This window comes from Camellia sinensis, chromosome 7, assembly GCF_055761805.1.
Source record: "Camellia sinensis isolate YWXY chromosome 7, ASM5576180v1, whole genome shotgun sequence".
Taxonomy (NCBI): Eukaryota; Viridiplantae; Streptophyta; class Magnoliopsida; order Ericales; family Theaceae; genus Camellia; species Camellia sinensis.
This window is the reverse complement of record NC_138967.1, coordinates 104,236,677-104,255,518: the sequence shown is the minus strand read 5'-3', so window position 1 is coordinate 104,255,518 and position 18,842 is coordinate 104,236,677.

The window sequence follows — 18,842 nt, the reverse complement described above, 5'->3', positions numbered from 1 at the left end:
AATAATAAACTATTCATGTGTCTCACATAATTTTCGAATTAAAAAAATTATGTGATAAAATTTCTCACTGATTTGATTGTTAAACTTCAATTTCTTTTTTTTTTTAATTTAAAAAAATAATAAAATATTCATGTGTCTCATATAATTTTTGAATTAAAAATATAAATAAATAAATTTTGTCACATAATTTCTGAATTTAAAAAAAAAAATTTACCTAAAAGTTGGTCTTTTCCTAAATTCAAATATAGAAAATAAAATTTCTCACATAATTTTAAGATCATTGCCTAAAAGATGAGTGTCACCTCAAACCAAATATAGAAACACGATGGGTTGACTTTCCAATTTATGTGTATATCTTTTAAAATCTCTATCTAAAATTCTCCATTCCTTAAAATACATTAAATAAAAATCGATTTATATTTGTTAAACATAATTAATTTAAAAAACCGATTTGGTTGTTTAACCTCAATTTCTTATTTTTCTAATGTTAAAAAATACTAAACTATTCATGTGTCTCACGTAATTTTTGAATTAAAAAGTAGATAAGTAAGTAAAATTTCTTACATAATTTTCAAATTAAAAAACATCACCTAAAAGATTATCTTTTCCTAAAATCAAATATAAAAAATCCATGTGTCTCACATAATTTTCGAATTATAAATAAATAAAATTTTTCACTTAATCTTAAGATCATTGCCTAAAATATGAGTGTTTCCTAAATCAAATATAGAAATACTATTTGTTGACTTTCCAATTTATGTGTCTATCTTCTAAAATCGGGGCTTTTCCCATATTAAGCCAAATTTCTATCTTAATTTTCAAATTAGGCCTAGTTTGGACGAATTTCCCAAACTAGGCTAAAGCGCTATTACAAATCGCGCTTCACTGTTTGAAGCAGAAAATTTGATAAATAATGAAAGCGCTATTTCAAAAAGCACTTTTAATTAAGAAAACGCTATTACAAAAAGCGTTTTCACTGTGCATATGAAAAAAACGCTATTACAAAAAGCGCTTTTACTGTGCATATTCAGAAAACGTTTAAAATATATTAAAATGCAATCAAACTTAATCTTGAGTTCTTTTCAGCTCAAATGGTAGTGCATTGGTTTTGCCACATCTCTGCACAGGTTCAAACCACATGCACACCAACTCCAAACAATTGCTATTTAAAATGAAATTCAATTTCTTTTTTTTTTCCTTCCACTCACTCTATATTTTATATATTTATTATGGAATTTTTTTATCAAAAAAAATGTTTGTTTGGTTAAATATTTTAAAAAATTAAAAATAAACAATTTATTTATTTTTAAAGAATTATATAAAGTAGTATACTATTTATACTATCATCACATCACACGTATAAATAGTATACTCACTTAGACGTATTATACTATCATCACATCGCACGTATACTATTTTTTTTTATTTTTAATAAATTGTTTATTTTTATTATTAACCATTACTTTTAAAATATGTTTATTTTTAAAATATTTTAAAAAATTGAAAAATGTACGCTTTTAAAATATTTTAGTACATTTTAAAAGCGTACATTTTGCTGAAAAAATATTTTTTGAGTACGTTTTCACTGTGCATATTTTAAAAAATTAATAAATACATAAAAATACAAAAAAATGTACTGAATTTTTTTTTTTGTATTTTTAGCATTTTTCAGAAAAATATTAATTTTTTCAGAAAAATGTACTCAAAAAAAAATGCACAGTAAAAGCATACTCAAAAAATATTTTTTTCAGCAAAATGTGCGCTTTTAAAATGTACTAAAATATTTTAAAAGTGTACATTTTTCAATTTTTTAAAATATTTTAAAAATAAAAATATTTTAAAAGTAATGGGTAATAATAAAAATAAATAATTTATTAAAAATATAAAAAGTAGTATACGTGCGATGTGATGATAGTATAATACGTCTAAGTGAGTATACTATTTATACGTGTGATGTGATGATAGTATAAATAGTATACTACTTTATATAATTCTTTAAAAATAAATAAATTGTTTATTTAATTTTTTAAATAAATAAATTGTTTATTTTTAATTTTTTAAAATATTTAACCAAACAAACATTTTTTTTTTTGATAAAAAAATTACATAATAAATATATAAACTCAAGGAGGCACTCCCTTTGACCCCCTCTCTCATTGATTGGCCAGTTTTTCTTTTTCTTTTTTTCTTTCTCCTCCAATCACTACCCGCCACGTGTGTGTGGAGACGGTGGGGGTGGTGATTGGAGGGGGTCTCAATCACTTCCCATATATAAAATATAGAGTGAGTGGAAGGGAAAAAAAAAAAAAGGTTGAATTTCATTTTAGATAGCAATTGTTTGGAGTTGATGTGGATGTGGTTTGAACCTGTGCAGAGGTGTAGCAAAACCAATGCACTACCATTTGAGCTACAAAAAACTCAAGATTAAGTTTGATTACATTTTAATACATTTTAAACGTTTTCTGAATATGCACAGTAAAAGCGCTTTTTGTAATAGCGTTTTTTTCATATGCACAGTGAAAACGTTTTTTGTAATAGCGTTTTCTTAATTAAAAGCGCTTTTTGAAATAGCGCTTTCACTATTCATCAAATTTTCTGCTTCAAACAGTGAAAGCGCGATTTGTAATAGCGCTTTAGCCTAGTTTGGAAAATCCGTCCAAACTAGGCCTAGTTTGAGAATTAAGATAGAAATTTGGCTTAATATGGAAAAAGGCTCTCTAAAATCTCTATCTAAAATCCTTCATTCATTCATTAAAATAAATTAAATAGAAATCAATTGAAATCTATTTAAATTTTTTTGTTTTATTGATTTTGTTTCCCTATAAAAATTTTGAAAACTGATTTAGTTGTTTCTCTATAATTAAATTGTTTTGGTTGATTTTTTTTTTATTTTGGCTACGAAAAGAGAGTTCACAAGGGGTTAGGAAAAAGCAATCAAAGCGTAGAACCAAAGAAAAACATTCGGAGCCTAGAATCAAGAATAACAGCTTGAGCAGCCACTGGAGGAAAAAACTAATTTAGTTTTTTAAGAAAATTGAGCGTTGGTTTGGCATGCCAAAAAGTCTAGTTTTTTTTTTTTTTTTTTTTTTGGCTATTTTAGTCATAAAAAGGAAAAATAGATTAAAAAATAAATAAGACAAAATGTCACATCCAAATCATAATCATTTTATTTTTTCACTCACAAAAATCAAAAAAGCCAAAAAACTTATCCCAAATTAGACTTTTTAGTTCCAGGCTAAAATAGTCAAAAGCCAAAAGCCAAAAGCCAAAAAACCAACCCACATCTCAAACGAATCCTATTTTGTTATTGTCGACGGTTTGTTGACTTTGCTTTTCGGTTTGGACATGTCAATGTAGCCACATTCGGTTGGGTTTGGTTAAAGAATTTGAGAAGAGATTTAAAAATGAAAGGAAAAATATAAATAAAATGTGAATAAAATATATTTACATTTCACTTAATTTAACACACATTTTCCCTTTATCTTTCTAAATTTTTTCTCAAATTCTCCAACCAAATACGACGTTAGTTAATTTATGATTTCTCTTCGCACATCATCCCACTCTCAACAACTTTGTCAATTTTCTTACAAAACAAACACAATATACAAATCTCTTATACATTGTTTGTTTTTATAGATATATAGTTTTGATTATCCACCGAAACTTGCAATTTATTTTACTTTAGTTAGAGTTTCTCTTCTTTTTTTTTTCTTTTTTCTTTTTTTTTCAACTGCATGATTAATTTCTGATATGAAATTCATTAATCCGCATTGATGTGTTATGAATTTCACAAACTGTGTGAATAGTTTAAACAGAATCCATTTATATTATAAACCTACATTATAGATATAAATTATTTATATTGTGATATGAGTTTTCTTTATGCTTTTGGAATTGGAATTCCGAAAATTATTTTGTTTGGTTGATTTTGTTACCCTATAATTAGTTTGTTGTTTATATAAACTTATTGAGCCAAAATAGATTATTTAAGGTTCATTTGAAAATTCAGAATACAGATATAAATTATTTATATTGTGATTGAGTTTGATTTATGCTTTTGGGTAAAAAAAATTATCACCTAACTATAATAATAAATCGCTTTTAAATTTATACAAAAAAATTAAGACCAGTAGGTCTATTTGTGTATTTTTATCTTTTCCGTTAAAAATTTCATCTTTTCGCAATTAATTTTACATTGATTTTTTGATTAGTGGATTACAATATGTATAATTTGTTAATCTTTAAACGGACTTGGTGATAGAATAGTATTTGGACAAAATGCATCGGTGGTTCACTGTAGCCGATTAGCATTTGATGATAGATGAAACCTACTGGAGATTGTTACCGGCTACGTTCGTTTAAAGGTTTCTGATTTGAAAAATGAGCTATTATTACAGTATGTATAATTTGTTTTTTTTTTTTTTCAATTATTTGTACATTTATTTTTTTTATTAGTGGATTACAGTATGATTTTTTTATTAGTGGTTCTTAATTGTAAATTTCAAACTTGTTCAATTAAACAATTTTATATGGGCTATTATTATTATTATTATTACTATTTCATTTGGTGGAGGTGTCTTAGACATGCATGTTTAATTTTTTTAGGGTATTTACACACAAGTTCTAATTTATGAACTTATATTTCAATAAGTCTTAGTTAAGATTTTTTGGACCTTCAAGTTTCATTAAATTTTTAATAGTCGGAATTTCCTTTCAAATAATGATTATTCTTCATTTATGATTATCTATAAAGGAGCATGATGATTTGACATTTATTTTGATTTTTAAAACTTTAAAACATTAACTTTCAAATTGAAAAAACTAAAAAAAAATTCTAAAAAAATTAAAAAAAGAGAATTATTTTTTTGTGCAAAATTGAAAATTGTGTCTATAAAGGAGCACGATGATGAAACATTGATGTGCAAAAATAAATAATAAAAAAAAAGAAAAAAACTTTAAAAATAAAAAAAAAATTAATAATGTTCTCATGTTTAAAGCTGGAAAAAATTGATAATATTCTCGATTTTATTAGATTGTTGAATCAAACCAATAAGTAAAATGACAAAATTGTTTAATCTCACACTCTGTTTTTTTCCTCAGTTAGTGAAACAATTATATGGAATATTAGGCCTCATTTGGCATGCGAGTGTTTTAGCCAAAAAGTCAAAAGTTATTAAAAAAATAAAAAAATCTATAACTTATACAAAAAAGTCAAAGATTCCATTTTCTTTTTACTTTTTGCACATTTTTTCGTAAAAAACTAAAAAGTCATTCCATGCATACTAATTTTTTTTACCTCATATTTTAGTCAAAAAACCAAAAAGTTACTAAAATAAAATATTCCCAAACAAGGCCTACTATGCAAAATTGATAATCCTCTTAGTTTTCAAAATTAGAAAAAACTGATAATATTCTCAATTTTACTAAGTATGACGTATTGGTTTAAAAAGTCTTAGATAGGATCTGAGCTACTATAACATTTGTAAATAAGACTTTTAAGTAATTAACTCATTTTTTATTATACACAATTTTGTATTTTGGGGGATTTATATGCAGGTGGGAGTTGAGAAAAAAAAATTACCAGGAGGGGTGCAAATGACACTTGCACCCATACAGCCTTTCATTTGCACCCCACATTTGCACCCCACCATAGATACACTTGCACCCCCATGTGTTTGTAAATTTTTTTCCCAAACTTGCACCCCCATGTGTTTGTAAATTTTTTTTCCAACTCTCACCTGCATGTAATTTTCCATTGTATTTTCAATTCAAGTTGACAGTAAAAAAATGTCAACTGAATAAATAACAAATTGTTAAAAATATGAGAAACTTACGTGTAGATCTTAATAGGTGGACTTATTGTCTAATAGGTTCTATGATAATTAATGACGATTTTCATCAAACACTATTAAAAAAGTTACTAATTGTTAATTTTCAGTGACAACTTGAAAATTTTGTCACAAAAAATGTCACTAGTTATAAGTTTTAGTGACAGTTTAAAAAAATCATCACAAACAAAACGTCATTAATTTTCAACTTTCAGCGACAGTTTGAAAAATTCGTCATAAAAAAAGTCACTAATTGTAAGTTTTAGCAACAATTTATAAAAATCGTGACAAAAAAATTCATTAATTGTTAATTTTTAACGACATATGTAAAAAATCGTCACAAAAAATTATTTTTAATGACTGTTTTATTAGGACTTACTAATTTTCAATGGGATTTATGAGAATTAAATCCAACTATTAGGACTTAATGATAATTTTTGTCAATATTTTTTTATAATTACATAGATTTTATATTAACAACTTTAAAATATATTTGATATAACCATAAGTAATTATTTTAAATCTTATCTCGCGCATAGCACGAGCCAGATGCTAGCATGATTAAAATAAAAAATAGTATTATGGTTTTTGATACTACCTCGGTTCCAAAATATTAGTTACTTTAAAAAAAAAAATTAACTTTTTTTTAGTAGTACAATTATTATACTTCAAAAATATTAACTTTTCAAAAATATCTTTTGATAGTACAATTATTATACTTAAAAAAAATTCACTATGCTTGGTTATCATTTTTCAAAAACACTTTTCAGAAAAATTCTACTTTTTATTTTTCGTGTTTTTTTATTTTTACTGAATTTTTTTAATATTTTGATCAATTTTTTTAATTTTTAAACATACTTAACATACATATACCTAAAAAGTAAAAAAAATTGAAAAAAACCTTTTAAAAATTCACTAAATATCAAAAATACAAAAAAAAAAAATACAAGAATTCAGTACATTTTTTTTGTATTTTTATGTATTTATTAATTTTTAAAAATATTTTTTCATAATTTTTTTACTTTTTAGATACATCTAAGTAAGTTGCATCTAAAAAAGTAAAAAAATATTTACTAAAAACAAAAAAAACATGAAAATCAAAAAATTCAATTTAAAAAAAAACTTAATTTAAAAAACTCAAACCAAACAACTGATTAATGTTAATAAATTTAAAAGAAAGGTAAAATAAAAAAAACTCATATTATTTTGATTCTTCATTTTTTAAAATCACCTACTATAGCATGAGAAGACTTTGTAGTCAATAATTGCCCGCAAAGTGTTTTCTTGTGAGTTCCCTTACTCCATGTTCAAAACAAAAAAAATATATCTCTCTATCCATCTATATCTATATCTATATCTATATCTTCTATATTATTATTATATATAGTGTTTTCTTGTGAGTTCCCTTACTCCATGTTCAAAACAAAAAATATATCTCTCTATCCATCTATATCTATATCTATATCTATATCTTCTATATTATTATTATATATATAACTAAATGTAATTGTCAAATGTAATTGTTAGGTTAAAAGGTTCTAAAACTTGAAAACTAAATTTTCATAATTTTGAAAAAATAAAATAAATACTTGGCACCTCTCTTTATCCCTCTTTTCACTATTCAAGTATTCTCACTTCCTCTCCCAATTGTTATCTAAAAAAATATTTTAAAAAATCAAATAATATCTTTCATGGGAGTTGACCCCACGTGTTTATCATTGCATCACGTAAAATTAAATAATAATAATAATTAAAAAAAAACCCCACAACTCTCACAACTCTTATTTCCACTTATTATATATATATATATATATATATAATAAAAAAAATGTTAGCATTCTGATTCACGTTTGCTTTTAAAAAATAAAATAATTTGATTTGTATTTAACAAAATGTAATATTAAATATCTTTAGCTCCTTATCTCTATCCCAAAGTTAAATTTGAATTTAAATACTAAATCTCAAAAATACATTACCCTTAAATTAAAATTTCCATATAAATTTGAACATCCACCAACAAAACCCAACATTTGAAACAAACCCCAACAACACCTATTTGGTTTTTTTTTTTTTTTCCCCCTTAATGCGGTCGTGATCATAAAAATGTCTTTAAGCTATTAGTATTTTATATCTCCTAACTCCAACTGTTTATTTGTTTTTCCTCTCCTGGGAAGATTGTAATACACATAGAGCTTTACAAGTAATCACTCAAGGTCCATTATTTTTTTACTTGAAATCTATTTGGAGCCATAAAACTTCCATGCAATTTTTTTTTTCATCTTTATTTTATTGATAAAACTTCCAAACAATTTTTTTTTCATCTTTATTCTATTGTTTATTTAATGATAGATTTTTTTTTAAGCAGTCTGCTCAAATTCATATAATTGTACGTAAGGTCTATATAGTTTTACATAAAATCTACGTAGGTCTATAAATTTTTCCATACAATTGTTGTAACACCTTGAAAAATTGGGCAGGGTATATCTATTTATACAACAAATCCACTTGATAGACAACACACATATATCTAGCTAACTATTCCATGCATCCATTTCCATTAAATCTCAAATGCTAAATACATGTTATTCACATCTCAATGCCTCAGTTCCAATCCCAAGCATACATTTTACAACAAGTATGAAATGGAAGCCCAATAGATAATAGGTGCCCTATAGGCTTACAAATTTATCCAAGAACATTTTTGGTTACACAAAATGGAGTTTCAACTCAACGAAAATACAGTCTTGGGCTTACATTCAACAAATAATAATAAAACAAAAATGAAACCTCAGCTCCGAGTCCTCTCAAGTCAATACCTTGGCGGAGACATAGCACATGTACCTAAAATGATTTCCCATATAAGGTGAGCCATAGTTCAGTACAGATATACTACACAACATATGAACCATGACAAGATTAAAGAGGAGTATGCTCATGCCGTGCTCATGATAAAACAATTTATTTCTCTTTTTATAAAGTATGCAATGCTGAGATGCAACAACAGATATAAAACCATTTCCACTTTAAACCATATCTGTTACATAAATACATACTTTGTGAATCTCTAGGTGAGTGTCTGCAAGTAAGCCCTAACGCATTACCATTGTCATTTTTACCAATAAAGTGGAAGGCTCGACACTTAATCGCGCGGTTCTACACTCCCTATCCAGATTCACCAAGTATTCATCTTTTCGCAAACAGATACATTTCTAAACATTTCTTAAAGCACAGATACATTTCCAATGAAATGAATGTAATGCAATGTCCAATGCAACAAATGAGGAAATGTGGTTCAATTTACCTAAGTCTCATGCATTTCTACAACAATCATGGCTATCCTCTACCGATAGCCCAAACAGATATTTCTAAATAGATATTTAAACAATTAAATTTCAAAAATTCTAATAAATACAATCTATTCCACATTTCATTAAATATGAACAACTACACTAGTTTTCATATCACAATCATGTCCGGTAACCTCTCAAGTTCCATTTCTAACCGTGTCGGTTTTATTCCAACAGATACATTAAGTAAAATAATATCGTTGATGCCCAAGAAAACATCATTTTCTTTCCAAACTCATTCTCCAAGCATTATTTAACTATGACATCCTATTTTGATCAAAAGTCCCAAAAGTTAAACATAATTCCTTTGTTTTCTTTAAAAATGTTCATTTGGTCGCAAACCAGTAAAAGTTTTAAAACCGATCGAGTTGAAGTCCGTTTTTGTTCAAATTTAAAACATAGTTCTTTCATAACCTTACAAACATATTCCAAGTTTATACTTTCGCAATTTGGGCATCAACTCTTTATTTTTCTCAAAATTTTCCTTTTAAACAAATAAATCATAATTTTTTCAAAAATTCTAATTAAATTATATACAACTTTAAGCTCCATATAATCTAGTGAAAGTATATAAAGAAGTGTAGGAAAAATCTCTACCTCAAGCCAAGAAGCTTTCAAATTTTTCGGCAACAGAAATTAAATTTTCTTAGAGCCAAACGATGCCTTTTCTGCCCTCTACGTTTTGATCTAAAACACTAGGGGTAAAAAATGACTTACACTAGATCAAACCCATGAAAAACCAACTTAGAACTCTTTTTCTTTCTTTCTCCACGGCAAGAACTAGAAAAGAATACCCAAAGAATAAAAAAATATCTATTAAGTTCTATTTATAGATATTTTCTTTTCTTTGACTAAACAAATATATAACTATACAAATATCTAACCATATATATATATACACCTATATATATATATATATATATATCAATTTAAAAATACATTTCAACATCTTTAATAAATATAATATTTTCTCATCACAAAATATATTTCGTTTAATGGTATACACCATAAATATTCACAACTCTTTTATGGTAATTAAATAATAATAATAAAACCACAACAATATTTCATGATTATTAACGGGTCACGATTCAATCAATTGGGTCCAAAATGAATTTATTTTAATAATTTAAAATAAATCCTCAACTAAGATTAAAGTATAAATTTAATTTGATTCAACTCATTACAATTGCTCTAGATTTATAGTTCTTTGCATGTTATTTGTGACAATAATTGAATTTTTATTAAATAATTCATGCATATTACAATTATTAACCACTTCATCTTAACTCACTATAATAAATATATATAAGACATGTTTCTCAAATCTATTTTTGTCCTATAATATTTGGGGTGTCATAAAAAAGTGCATTTTTTATTTTTTTACGAAAAGATGTGCAGAAAAATAGAGAGGTGATGTGATTGAAAAAAGATAAAAAGATGGATTATATAGTTCATGCCAAACCAACCCTTAATCTCTATTGGCCTAATTATTAGTTTTATATGATATTTTAAAATTTTATTTTAATGATGGATTACAATTATTTAATTGATATATGATTTTTTTTCTATTCTTTTATTTTTTTCTTTGTATTATTTTTATTCTAACTTTTGTCTATTATATTGTTTATTTATTAAAAAATTATCTGATATGAAAATTGTCAATATTTAAGTTTGAATAATTATTCATATTATTTAGTTAGTATGAGATATTATGGCTCTTTTTTTAAAATGATTAGTTTTATATTAAGATATTTTTATTTTTAATCTTTCTTCTTTTTAATTTTTTTCAAAAGACTTGAGACTCCTTATAGGAAAAAATTGATCAACTATTAGTATTAATTTGGTTCCAATTGAATCATCATTTAATCATGTTTAGTAAATTTAAAATTTTAAAAATTAAAAATAAAGATTTATTACATGGGGCAAAATCCAATTGAGTTAAATATTTCACAACTATTTATTAAATTAAAAAAAAAAACACTAAACCTTAAAAATACTTATCTTATTCTACTACAAAAAAATAAAAACATCGCCCTTTTTTTTTAGATGGTGAAAACACCTAATTGAATATTAGCTAAATTAATTAGTATATGTGGTCGTGATTAATTAGGTCCGATATTTGATTATAGCTCAATCATAACTATTTGATTATAAAAAAACATAATAAATACAAAAAATTTAAATTTTTCGTAATCATTAGGGTGCTTATCCATCGCCTAAAAAATGTAGTGTTCTAAAAAAATTTAAAATAATTATTCTTAAATTTTTATAATTTTAATATTTCTCTCTTCTACTTAGAAATCCTCTTTTATTGTCTTTCATGTTTTCTTTTTTGTTTTGTTTTTTTATTGTTAAATTAATTTTTCAATGGAAATTAATTTCATAGCCTATAGATAAAATCAAAATTTCAAAGTTGAAATTTTATTTAATTTATTTAATTTTCTCATGTTTTTCTTATTTTATCTTTAAATTTGAAATTTTTATTTTCTTCAAAACTCCCTATCTTTTGGAGTTTATCTTCTATTTGAACTTGATTGTTGTAGATTCTCATATATTTCAACTTAATCTTTTCAAAGTTCATCTCCAAATTGAACTTTATTTATCTTTAAAAATCATCAATTAATTATCCATATAAATTTTAAATATGATATTGTTCCAAGTATATCTTTTGTCTAAGTTTAATCTTTTCAATATAAAAACAAATGCTTGAAAAAGGAACTATAAAAATGAGATTGAAAAGAAAAAAGAAATCACAATCAATATTAAGCCCTTTTCGCCTCTCCTTCACGGTGCCTAAAATTTTTTATATTAAATTTAAAGTCACAAGCAATTTTTTTTTTCCAATTATATCAACTTTACATTTAAAATGTGTACTTACATGAGTTTTTGCTTATTTTTCTGCAAATTGTATTTATGTTTTGTTTCTTTTTCTTTTTTGTACAATTTGTATTTTTTTTTATTTCTTTCTTTTTTGGCTAATAATGTGTCATTTAATTGAGATTTCATTTTATTTTTGAAGTGCTACTATTATTAATTTGTGACTCTCTCACTTATCAACTATTTGTTTTTAATTTTTTTGGGTGCAGATGTTATATTGGAAGCGAAGAGATCATCAAAATTTATTTGGATATGGATTTATGTTTTAAATTTAATCGTCAATTATATTTGGTTGTTGATTGTCATGTTGAAATAACTTATGACTAAATTAAATTTTGGGAACTCATTTCTTTTGATACCTAAACCACAAATTTCTTCTTTTTTTAAATATCTTTTTATGCAGATTCAAAGCTTGAGCAAATGCAAGCGATCTCATATTTAAAATGTTAGGTTTTTTTGAATAATTTAAATATTTCTATTCTTTATGTTTGTCGGTTCAATTTTAATGTATTTACAAACCTATTTATGTTTAGTGAATCAATATAAAATTAACGGGGAAAAAAAATCCAAATAGCATGTAAATTTTTTTTAACCATTAACCAAATATAATAGAAATTTAAATTTAAATTTATTTTATTTTAATTCATTATACTGTGTGGGATAATTAATATAATATCTCTTATTGATTAAAAAAAATGAAAAAAAATAGCTTTCTTTTATTTAATGTTAGTCATTTTGATTAATTATAATTTTAGTATGCTTTTATTACTCCACTTTTGGTTGTCTTAACTAACTCTTATTATCTGTTTGTTATGTGATGATTTACATAATTTATGTTAGATTTCTAAATTTTTTAATGTTAGTCATTTTGATTAATTATAATTTTAGACCTCGTTTGGGAACATGCTAATTTAGTAACTTTTTGACTATTTGGCTAGAATATGAGCTAAAAAAAACTAGTATGTTTGGGATGACTTTTTGACTTTTTACGAAAAGATGTGTAAAAAGTAGAGAGAAAAGAGAATCTTTGACTTTTTGATATGAGTTGTTGACTTTTTGACTTTTTTAGTAACTTTTTCACTTTTTGACTAAATGAACTTGTTGCCAAACGAGGTCTTAATATCTTTTTGTTACTCCATTTTTGGTTGTCTTAATTAACTTTTATTAGTATTTATTTGTTATGTAATGATTTACATAATTTATGATAGTTTTCTAAAAATTTTCATGTTGTAAAGTATTAAAAATTTTGAATGATACATAATAAGGTTTATATACACAAATTAAATAAAAATATTTATTTCATGTTAAAAAACACAACTAAATAATATAATTTTTTTAATTTTCTTACGTTCACTTTGTAAAATCCGTGCGGGTGACTGCTAGTTCCAATAGAAACACATGTACATGTGGTAAAAGACAAGCCCTACTTTTATTTTGCCGACCATAAAGAAGACAAGCCCTAATCTATCCACAGTTCTATACAATGACCAAAGCTCACTAATTAAACCAAATTAAACCATTGGTGAGTTCTACATTAGTGTAGCAGTAAAACAACGGTTTTGTAAGAAATCCATCATTGACAACTTAAATATACACATTTATATATGTGTATATATATATATGTATGTAAGTCAAGAGAGAGAGAAGACTCAATGTCTGGAAGGATTGTGGTTGTGGTGAAGAGGGTCAGGTCCAGTTGGCACCTCTCTTGCTGAGTCTTCTATAGCTGAATCAGAAGCCCCATTCCCTGCTCTTCTCTCTGGACTGCAATGAAGCCCCTTCGTAGAATAGAAAATCACAAGCGAAAACCATCAAAACTTATATATATATATATATATAGAGAGAGAGAGAGAGAGAGAGAGAGAGATTAAAGTAGAAACTTTGAGACGCTAAAAGAAAGAGCAAAAAGAAAATATTAGAAAAAAAAATTTGGGTTGTTTTTGTAAATCCATTCAACGTTTGATACCTGTATTAACCATGAGCCTCCTGCCATTTTTGTCTCCCCTTCAAAAAAAAATGCAATTAAGAGATACGTTAACACGTTAAAGTATATGTATGTACGTAGCGGAGCTAAATTAAGGCATTGGACAAGTTCAAACGTTCGGTTCAAATCAAATTTAAATGACTTAAATATTTATGAAAATACCATTTTTGTTTCCCATTTAAAAAATGTAGTTAAAAGAGACGTTAAGACGTTAAAGTATAGGTATGTAGTGTAGCCAAGATTCCACTATTGAGGAACCAAAATTAAGGCATTAGACAAGTTCAAATCCTCATTATCAAATTTAAATGACTTATATATTTGAAAAGGTGATCAATGACGACGATCAAAGGCGACCAATGATGACGACGATCAGTAAACAGAGACGACGACCAACGGCGTCGGTGAGATTAGGGTAGTGGCAGAAGTGATCAAGCGACTATTTCTCACAATCTCTTACTTCTGCTTTCAGATCCTAATACTCTCATAGATTTGGGGTTTTATGTATTACAAGGAAATGGAGAGAGGAGCTCAGCCTGGGTATGGAGGATGGCAACCAGTGGTCTGTAGACATGGAGGTAGGGAAGTGTGGAGCATAAGGAAGGAAACAACTATTTACTCTGTTTTTGTGGATAATATACCAGAATCCATGGGATCCACCAGGTTGCAGAAGATATTCTCCAACTATGGTGTAGTTACGGATACATTTATCCCTCGTAAGCGTTGAAAGCTAACGCGATCTCGCTTTGGCTTTGTTAGGTATAACTGCTCTGTATCAGCGGCTATGGCAGCTCAAAAAGCAAATGGGTTGTGGTGTGGTGACTGTGCATTGAGAGTCAAAATGGCAGAGTTCGGGAAAGATGTGGATGCCAAACCCAGAATGGTCCACGCGCCACTGATCAGGAAGAGATTAGAGGGCAAACACACGTTTACGGCTGGATATAGGGGAATAAAATCATTTGCGGAGGTAGTGCATGGCAGGGGAGCGGAACCCTCGGCAAGCAAAACCATTAAGGTTTACGAGGCAGGTAATGGGTGGCTTTATGAAAGTGCAGCAGTGTGACTCAAAACATTAGCTTTCATAGATGCTTTTAGGAAGGAAATGAATAGGAGAGGCTGTGGGGATATCATAGTGCGTCTTGGTGGTAGAAGAGATATTGTTCTTTCATTTCAATCACCAGCAGCTATGAAGGAACAACTTGTGTTTATGAAGGAGTGGATGTATGACTGGTGTGAATCAGTTTTGGAATGGAGACAAGGGATGACTATTGAACAGGAAAGGAGTGTTTGGCTTAGTTGTTATGGAGTCCCATTGAACTTGTGGAGCAATAATACATTCAATAGTATTGGGAGGTTTGGGGCGTAGTGATATGTATGGATGATGATACCAGTAGGCAGATGTTTTTTCATTGTGGGAAAGTGAGAATAGCTACTAGCTGTATGGAGTCCATTAACCAAACCATCCAGTTAGAGTGTAAAGGTGTAATCTACCCAGTTAGGGTATGTGAAGAACAAATCATAGTTTCAAATGTTGTGAAGGAGCAGTATGCCTGCAACTCAAAGGAACAGAAGACTGGTGACAGTTACCTTTCAGAGGGGATTGAAAAGATTCAGTGTACAGACAAAGGCAGTAGGCAGGAGGTTGATGCTACTGATGTAGTGGTCCATGTTGGTGAGGCCATGGATAATGGGAGTGCTGAGGTTGGAGTAGGTAAAGGGGTTCCACATGATAGTGACGTTAACATGGAGGGGGAGGATCGGTTGAGGGATGTCTCTGTGGTGGCAGAAACAGATATGATGATGGCAATGTCAAAGGCTGAAGGTGCATATGAGGGTGACTTTGCAAAGTTGGAGACGAGTTCCAAGTTTATCAACGAGGGTGGTAGGCGGAGTATAGATGGGGAAATCTGCACACCTAGGTTATTCAGAAGTTTGAGTGGCTCAGCAAGGAATAGGCTTGGAATTCAAATTGAAGTGGATATTGATAAGGCCCATTTAAGTTTTGATGGGTCGAATCAAGGTGAGGTAGGGCTGGCCCGTCCGACTAGTAGTGGGTCATCTTCGTCAAAGCATCTCCAGGTCTAGTGGTGGGTTTTCTTAATCAAATGGGCCAAAGGGGGGGGGGTCAAGATACAAGCCCAGGCCAAGCAAGAAAGGCTATTCTCCAGGAGAAAGGGCATGCAAGTAGAAGAAAACACCCAAAGAAGAAGAAGGGACAGTCTGTGACTAACAGGAATTTGAGGGCATCATCACTGAATTTGAGAAATAAGGCTATTTTCAAGTCAGCTGTAGCTGCCATATCATTATCAATGGCTAGTGGAACCAGTAGAGGTAGGAGAATGCTGTCAGAGGCTGAAGCTTCAGTCCAAATTGGCAAAGTTCTTGGTCTGGACTGTGAAGGCGAGGATCATGAGGTAATTAGTAAATTGAATGCACTTGAAGCCAAGGACAAAGAGAAAGTAAGGCAGAGGGAGGGAGATGCAATCTAGACTAGCATGTCCAGGTGAGCAAGAGTGATTTAGTATGATAATGAAGATACAATCATGGAATGCGAGAGGGTTAGGCAGACCAGAGAAAAGAAGGAAGTTAAAGAAAAGCATTGCGGATAGAAAAGTGGACATTATTCTTCTTCAAGAAACTAAGATCTCTGCTTTTAATTCTGATTTGCTAAAATCTCTGTGGCCTTGGGATCACATGGAGTTTATTGTAGTAGATGCAATTGGAAGAGCTGGAGGATTACTGTGTATCTGGAAATCTGAGGTGTTCTAGCTGCGAGATTGTTGCTGTAATCATAACTTCATCCTGCTGGCATATACATTGTTTTTTAGCTTCAATTGTGTTATTATTAATGTTTATGGTCCTAATGAGGTGGGGCTTCGAAAAGAGTTATGGGATCTTTTAGTCCGATTGAAATCCAAATTTCTAGGACCATGATGCTTGGGGGGTGATTTTAATGAAATAAAGAGTATCTCAGAACAAATTGGGTGTTCTGGAAGGGATAAAGGGATGAAAGATTTCAATGACATGATTGAACAACTTGAGCTGATTGATATGCCTATGCTTAGGAGGAAGTTTGCTTGGTGTAATTCCTAAGACAGGGCGAAATGGAGTAGACTGGACAGATTTTTACTCAATCATGAGTGGGTACAGAATTTTAATTTTAAACTTTGGGGCCTACCTAGATTGTTATCTAATCACAGTCCTATTATATTAATGGAGGATGATAGGGATTGAAGACCAAAACCTTTTAGGTTCCTCAATGCTTGGTTACTTCATCCTAATTTCTTATCCTTTGTACAGCATAGTTGGTTTGGGCTTGTAGTGGAGGATTGGGCAGGGTTTAAATGCTTCATGAAATTTAAAGCCCTGAAGCAAGCTTTAAAACAGTGGAATGTGGAGGTATTTGGGAAGGTGGAAAAAAAGCTTAAGTGTGTTGAAGAAGAAGCTCATGCCCTTGATTTGCTTGCTGAGGACAGACCGTTCTTACCTACAGAAATACTTAGAAGAAAGGAAGTGAGGGGAGATGTTTGGAGGCTTAGTAAAATGTTGGAATGGATTTGGTTGCAGAAATCCAGAGTGAATTGGGCACTTAAAGGGGATAAAAATACAAGGTGCTTTTCACATTATGGCATGTAGCAGGAATAGTAGGAATTCTTTGTGCTCCATTGTTGTGAATGGTACGATGCTGGAGGACCCTATGGAAATTAAAGTTGAGGTGAAGGGCCACTTTCTAAAGCATTTCTCTGAGGATTGGAAGGTTAGACCTAAATTATTTGGGCATTTCAAGAACATTGGAGGATCACAAGTTGTTGAACAATTGGAGGCAGAGTTTACTGAAGAGGAAATTAGTTATGTCATCAAGACTTGTGATGGGAATAAGGCACCTGGACCTGATGGATTCAACATGGCTTTTTTCAAGAAATGTTGGAAAATTGTGAAATCTGATGTGATACATTTTATGAGGGAATTTCATCAAAATGTAAGTTTAGTGGGTGGGATCAATAGCTCTTTCATTGCTTTAATTCCTAAAAATGATAGTCCCTCTTGTTTAGAAGAGAATAGGCCTATTAGTCTGATTGGTTCTATGTATAAAATTCTAGCAAAAGTGTTATCAAATAGGATGAAAAAGATGATGCCCAAGATCATTAGTGAGGTTCAGTCAGCTTTTCTGGCTGGTCGGAATATTATGGATGGAATTCTTATAGCTAATGAGATTGTTGATGGGTGGAAAAGATCCAATAAGAAAGGTTTGGTTATCAAATTGGAATTTGAAAAGGCTTATGACTCAATCAATTGGGAGTTTCTCTTTAACATGCTCTCAAACTTTGGCTTCGGATCTAGATGGGTGAGTTGGATGAAAGCTTGTGTATCCTCTGCTAAGATCTCTATTTTGGTTAATGGGTCACCAACACCTGAATTTTTCCCACAAAGGGGCCTTCGTCAAGGTGATCCATTGTCACCGTTTTTATTCAACATTGTAGCAGAGGGTCTCAATATATTACTGAGTAGGGAAAAAGAGTTAAACTTAATCACTGGGGTAGAGGTGGGGTCAAATGGCTTAAGAGTAACTCATTTGCAATTTGCGGATGACACTATTTTGTTTTGTGAAGCTAAGAAGGAGGAAGTTTGTAATATTAAAAGAATTTTAAGATGCTTTGAGATGGCTTCGGCGCTGAAAATAAATTACCACAAGAGTGTCATTTGTGGTGTTGGGGTTGATGATGGACTATTGCAAGAGTTTGCCTGTAATCTAAATTGCCTCTATCAAAAGCTACCTATAATGTATTTAGGTTTGCCATTGGGGGT